We start from the raw sequence: 6,769 nt of genomic DNA, 5'->3' as shown, positions 1-6,769 counted from the left end.
CTGATGGCCACGTGGTATAACAGGGTCCACAGTTGATTTGTAGTTGCCGGCCGCCTGGTCACTCGGTACGAACGCTGATGTTGAAAGATCGTACTTACCAAAAACAGTAACTGATCAGCACATGACTGAAGGCGTCAATCTCCGTTGTCTGTGCGGCAAGCATCGACTCTAAATAGACCAACCAAATGTGATTCTAAGGAATTCAGACTACTTACTTGGGGATTCTAATCGCCTGCAGGAATCACAATGTCAGCGCTTTTGCCTGACGAATGAGCCCAGATAGCTCTCGATAGTAAGTATCTTTCTCCGCCTCAGCTCGTCGGTGCGTAAGCCGACACTACAAACAGATACCGCTTTTTATGTCGAGAGGCATTGAGGTTGATTGAACTGGATAACCGGATGGCGCAAAGACGACTGTTCACTGGGATCAGATCCAACAAAGCGCGTTCAAATCTGGGGCTAAGTGCAACTCCCAGGTCATATATTCCAGGATTCATCGCTTTTGGGTCACCGGACGTACGGAGGGGAAATGTGAGTTCATCGGGCTGAGTTCAGCCCTGGCGTTCTGAGATGCATAACCACGCTTGGGTCTTGTATACGTGTTTCGGAGACATAACACACATCAATTTTAAAGGAGCATAAGGTTTCAGCAAGCATTGCCTGTTTGCCAATTTAACATAGAGTACGAACGTTAAAAGCTCCTATATAAAAAGGGTCTCGTGGATCTAGAAGGTGGACACAGAACTGTGCGGGCAGGTCGAGGAGGAGAGTTTCGTTTGAGGACCCACACCTTGAGCCTTTGACTCAAGAGCCTGACCCACAAGGCAGTGGGAGGATGCAGGGCTTTGTTCTGGGACACTGCCCCCCAGGCTCTGGCTCAAAAGTCTGACCCACAAAGCAAAGATGAGGTAGGCTTTCGTTTGCAAGCAGCTCCCGGAGTCGATAGTTCAATAATCTGACATGCACGGCCTGCCGGGGGTTGTCCTAATCTAAGGTCGCAGGGAATAAGGACTTTACTGTCTTATTCCGTATACGGCTGTGCACAGCAACACCGGACTCTGGTTTTGAAAGTATTTCGACCTAATTCAATAATGCGCCGGTGGTCACAATTAGTGGGTGGGCAATCGGAGTGTGCAGTTTTTAGAGTCAACCTTCTCAAATCCGTCCTTCCTCAGGGGAAGGCAGCATGGCTGCTTCCATAAATATGGACATGCTGGTCGCCTGGGGGAAACACCTTACTGCCTTCACACTCCTGTCGCAGAGGACAGTACGACTTTACCCCCAGACCGCCCCGTACCACGATTGCTCGTAGTGCGGGGTCTCGCTACTCTGGTCTGGCTGCTCCCCTTTGGCCTTCCTGGCATGGTTGCACCTTGTGGAACGAAGTTCCAGCCAGTGTAGCCCGCGGGATCGCTGCAGCACTCAAGCCCGACCATGCCAAGGTGGCAGCTTTAGGTCATTTGATGTTCAATCAGCTCATGAACATCAAATGACAGTTAACATTTATCAAGGTTTGTCTAGGGAACCAGACATTTCCATAATAAAAAAATTCGGAATGCGAGAAAAACAATATAAACCAGTCCTGCGATCCACTACACTGGGAGGCGCGAAACAAGGTCTCCCGAAGTATCTTATGAAATGAAAGGCGTTCAGCTGTAATGCCCTCCCGGTGCCTAGCTACCATTCCGACCGGGGGAAGCACGAGGACTGAGGTACTGCCCGGCTGCCCAAGCCTACACAGGGAAGTGGAGAAGCAGAAGTTGGGTTCGAACTACGGACCTTCCGGTCATTAAATTCGCGCTCTAACCACTTGGGTAATCTCTCCCACAAGGTGTGAAACTGTTTTAAAAAATTCATTTGGGTTCAGTTAATTGGTCAAAAATCTTAGCACGGAGTTCGCTACTTAAATCGACATTTCCGGTCGAAAAATTGGAAACTGTTGGATTCAGTGGTTTCACCAGCTACTTGATGTTCAGTTGTTTTTTCTATGCGAAGATGCGGCGTATCGGACAGCAAGGCACTGCAGGCAGTAGCTTCCTTACCACAAACTGAGTGAAGAAGCAATGTATGCCAGTGCCATCGAGGCCCTCTTATCATCTACGAGGACTTTTTGTGCTTTTCAAGTGTGAATTGCACACCAAACCGTGCAGTATATTCAGTACATTGTCTTTTTCCTCTAAGAGCATGAATAAGGGAAAGTATTATCTTCCGTGTACTTAATGTCTGAGCGAACACGTTGAGGCATTTCCGTAGCCGACGTTTCGCAGGTAGGTTAGGGAATTTCAAAAAGCACATGAAAAAGCGAATAGAACTGGTGAGAAAGAAGAGTCATGTCTTCAAGGAGAACGTGCTGAACCTGTGAAGGCTGCTCAAATGTCTCAAAGTAGAAATGTGATCTCGGCCCAGCTTGGCTTGCAACAGATCGGCGGCAGATCGGACCCAGCAAGGTAATGCCAGATAGCAGCTCGGACGCCGCAACCAGTTAATTGATGAGCTGACCTTTCCACGATATTTGCACGTCGTTTTAAAAGTTGTAATCGTTATTGGGGTGTCCTATTCAACCCGAACTGAAGTCCGGGTCGTTCATAGTGAGATCGCATTTAGGACTTATATTCTTCAAAAAGTGCAGGGTTCAAAGTACATGGCCACCTCAGTTTACTGCAAAGCCTTCGGATGTTTCAACGAATAGAGAGACGCGGCTCTGAAGCCTTATTACCCATAATCCGAAGCTCCATTGTTTCGGGAATTGAGATACGGTTAAACTATTTAGAACCAGTTAGCCTAAATCGCAGCCACTTAACCGTCAATGCTGCTTCTAAGTCCGTTTTTCCGTCACTAGAGTCGCCAAGAATCGAGTGGAAATTACTTTCATCATAGTAAAAACGTGCACATCTTGTGCCTGAAAATGAGCATGAGAGCACTCTTGGGCGAACAGTGACCTAATGTGGCCGTATTCCGATACCGACAGTCGATGGAATTTGGTGCATTTAGTCTCTGGTTGAAAGTATCCCCAAATAAGTCGTAAAAATGTCTGTACAGTGTGCTTGCAGAAGAAAACCCATTCGGAAGATGACTACTAGACCACATTCCGTTATAAACCATGAAATTTCAGTGCTGCAGTATGTGGTGCATTTGTTCAATAAGCACAAAAGTGTAAATAACGTACTGTACGCCATCAGTTACATTCCTGAGTTGAGCAGACATCGCAAAACAAGAAGACATGCACCGCGCCGGGTCACATCACCGGCTGTAGCGTACCAGTCCAAAGTCCCGCGCTCGTCCGACAGTTCATTCACAAACAGATATAAGTTCCGTACGCGTGTCTACGAATAGAAAAAAAAAGGCTGGTAGACTCGGATCAGTTACTGACGCATCTGCTCAGCGAACTGAAATAAAATGACTAAACCCCACCACCTGAGCTACTGGGCCTGGTGGTTTGGATAAGATGCGTCACTGTAGACGAGTGAACACATTGTAATTGTGTGTTCATGGACGGGCAAGTGAACCTGTACACGAAGTGAAAAAAGTTTGGTGGAAGTAATGTAGCATCTTGTGAAGGAATTTATGTGTGCGAATGAGTTGTGATCGTTAACGCAGAGGAAAAATAGAGGCAGTTTTTGAAATCACTGGGGCTGTTACGATAACCCCTGTACGCCTGACCCATTCCGGAACAGATGGCACAACAGAAACCCCACCTCAGGAGGCCTGAAATTGCCAAAGGAAGAGCCCACTGCATGTCTGCATACAGTGGTGACGTGACAGCTTTAACAGGAGGTAAATTTTGGGGGTGGAATCCTGGACACCTATGGATGTATATGGGCACTAACGGCCGAATTGTTTCATTGTGCACGCTGTCGGTTTCATGCCATGTGCTCGCCATATCGTTTCTTGTGCGCCTTTAGATCTGGTCAGATTTGTCCCCATTCCTTTTTATGCAACTCAAGGCGCATGTTCCTTGTGCATCTTCCTTCGGCATGACTAACCTGGCGCCAAAACCTGACACTTTCCCCGCAACACAGCCGACAACCCGCGATGGCTTCTCGCCAAGCATGGGTTTTAATTTTTTCCCATGGGGGTCCAGCCGTCTGCTTTTTTTCAAAGCTGCACTGTTCTTACCATATTTTCTGTGTCTATATTTTCTGCTGCATTGCTGAGTAATTGGCGTCAGTCATAAATTTATTCGGACAAAACCATTAGGAAAATGCCTGACGGCATGCCAGCCACCACCTCTAAGAAACATTTTCGCTACCGCTATAAGGCTTTACGCAAACCTCATGATTCCCCGTAACATACTTCAAGCTTAATGTCCATTTTAGTTTGTCTTAACCAAGGCTTTGCCTATCTGATTAAAATACGACAATCACGTACCGTGGTGAAGAACTTTCTCGAGCGTATTTCAACTGTGACGTCAAATTTGTCGCGTCAGCAAGCATCAACGTGGGAAGTGAATCAGCCATCTGAGACATGGTAGGCTACAACACGATGGCATTAATTTACTACCCTGAAGAGTGGATGTCCGTCATGCTGAAGCCATGGGATCCGGACAGTGTAGCATGCAGATTTAGAAGCCAGGAATGTAGTTCGCCAGAACGGCCCTCGTGACTATTGAATACTACCACTACTACATCAGTCGCCTCCTGAAGCGGATCCTCCAGTAATTCTTGCGAAATTTGGGACAAATCGAGCAGAAATCCTAGTGCATTTTGAAATCTTTCTGCGCATGCGCATTAGCTAACATTTTCGGCGGATGACTCCACTCATCACCTGCGTCCTGTGCCGGCCCGTCTGTTCTGAAAATGACAATTTTTGCAATTAGTGCAGGGAATGTATTTGCAGTTTAAACTACCACCGACAACAAAATCAAACCATTTTCAATTGAATTGCCAATTTATTCGATTTTTCATCTCTTAGCCAAACCGCGTTGTATCATCCGTTATGCTGACAATGAAATTTCCCACGTTTATTCTGTCCCATTTGTAACCCCCGCCCCACTTTTGTGTTTAGTGTGTATATATGAACTGACGCTTGTTTGTCCTTACCCCTTCACCCATTAGGCCTTGAGGTCATCCGACCATTTGTGTACGACTTTGCACGTGTCACTGTCGCACGTGGGAGCCTGTTTGCTCCCTTGCTTTGTACTTTTGTAGTCCACATGGACTGTTTGTTTTGGACGCGTATCTATATAATTTGTGAATCACTCTTACCCTAATACTACCGTATAGGAACCCAGCTCCGACTTTGCCTTGCCTACCCGGAGGTTCTGGTATTACGTGTCACTCGAAGATACCGTTCGACCGTTACACGCGGACTAGGAAAATACCAACGATCCACCCAAAAACGGAGCCTTTGGGAAGGCCACTCGGCATGCCCATCTTGAATACTAGGCAATATCGTATCCCGGTTTAAATGTTTGACCACAAATTTCCCTAATACGGCTTCCTCACCTGCAGGGGTGACCAGCCAGACGGTTGGAAACGACAGTAAACCGCAGCAAATTGCCTACAGGATCTCGGAAAATTAGGTGAAACCTCTTCGACTGGGTGAAGCCCGGTCTACATAACGTCACCTAAAATGAGGACTTCGAAATATTTTTCCTTGCTGGCACTCAGGACTGTATTTTAAGATTTGCATGCCGAGTTTCACTCTCGTATGCCTTCCTTTAAAAGCCGAGAGGACGATAACTTGCTGCCATGTAGCGTCCAACATCAGCAATGTGGTCATCCGATCGTTCACTGATAGGGCATTATCAAATGCAAGGGCCTGCGCTAAGCTATGCAAGGTGCTTGACCACAGTCGCGCGTAACTCGACAGGTTTTGCTCCTGTGAACATTGAGTTTTGGCAGTCAGACTGAAAGAAGTCGAGGCGCCGTAAATGAGCTGTTTTCTTATGCGGAGCACCCTGATCGCAAACTGCATTGGGGCATGTCGGCCATACCTCAGAATAAGTCACGCACGGGAAGAGAACGGAGTACCGAAGGTAGCTAACTTTGTGAGGGGGTGAGCGAGAAATAGCCCATTTAGTGTCGAAATGGACGCCACATTTCAGGTGACGGCCACAGCCGATTTCGGAACACGTAAACCTACATTTCTTGAATCCCAAACGCAGCTGAGCTGCAAAACTTCGTCAAACAACAAATCAGCTCATTGGATATCAAGCAATACCTCCACGAGAGCTGGATCCGTCTCCAAAGCTATCAGCATCACAAGTTGGTCTCCAGAACATGTTAAAGTCTCCAGCAATCGGCTTACCTTTGAAGGAACTGCCACGTGGGAATTCGCGCCGAACTGTCCGGGTTATCAATTCATCCTTGTGTACCACAAAGTCCTTTGAAATCCGCTCAGCAACTTTTTTTGCATTTGGAAAATGCGTGTACGCGGTGAGAGCAACGCATGAGGGAGAGGGCGACGGTATTGTGAATAGCAGGAAGCCTCATTTTCTGATGATGGAGATTAAATGAACGATGCGCGTTTACTGGTTTGGGTAATTCTGGCTAGAGAAAACCGCTGAAACATAAGACTGGTCTACGTGCAGAGACATTATGACGCAGAAGTATTGCCAGAGCACGTGAGGGACTGTTTCTATCCCTCAAAAAACGATGTCCTTCACGAGGCTCTGCGGAAGTCGAAGTAAGCCAGTGCAATTATGGCCCGGCACTGCTAACCCCAATTTGACGGCACATCCGCTACCATCCACTCCCTTCTTCTTGATGGTGCCCTCTCGCCCACTCATTCCCTTACCCGCAACTGGATGCAGTTATCCACACGATGC

The 6,769-nt window shown here is 47.3% G+C and overlaps 1 protein-coding gene across 1 annotated transcript in view; it reads right to left on the bottom strand.

The window, feature by feature from the left end:
* T265_04996 (hypothetical protein) overlaps window positions 1–6,201 on the bottom strand; it is a gene marked incomplete at both ends in the record, with an annotated part of 36,272 nt that extends 30,071 nt beyond the window's left edge. The window contains one exon of the mRNA XM_009169886.1: window positions 6,163–6,201. The remainder of the gene's footprint in view (window positions 1–6,162) is intronic.
* Window positions 6,202–6,769: the final 568 nt, after the last annotated feature.

The sequence above is a fragment of the Opisthorchis viverrini genome (genome assembly GCF_000715545.1).
Source record: "Opisthorchis viverrini unplaced genomic scaffold opera_v5_88, whole genome shotgun sequence".
In the NCBI taxonomy this organism is placed as follows: domain Eukaryota; kingdom Metazoa; phylum Platyhelminthes; class Trematoda; order Opisthorchiida; family Opisthorchiidae; genus Opisthorchis; species Opisthorchis viverrini.
The sequence above is the reverse complement of the archived record's forward strand: the minus strand, read 5'-3'. Positions and strand labels throughout refer to the sequence as shown.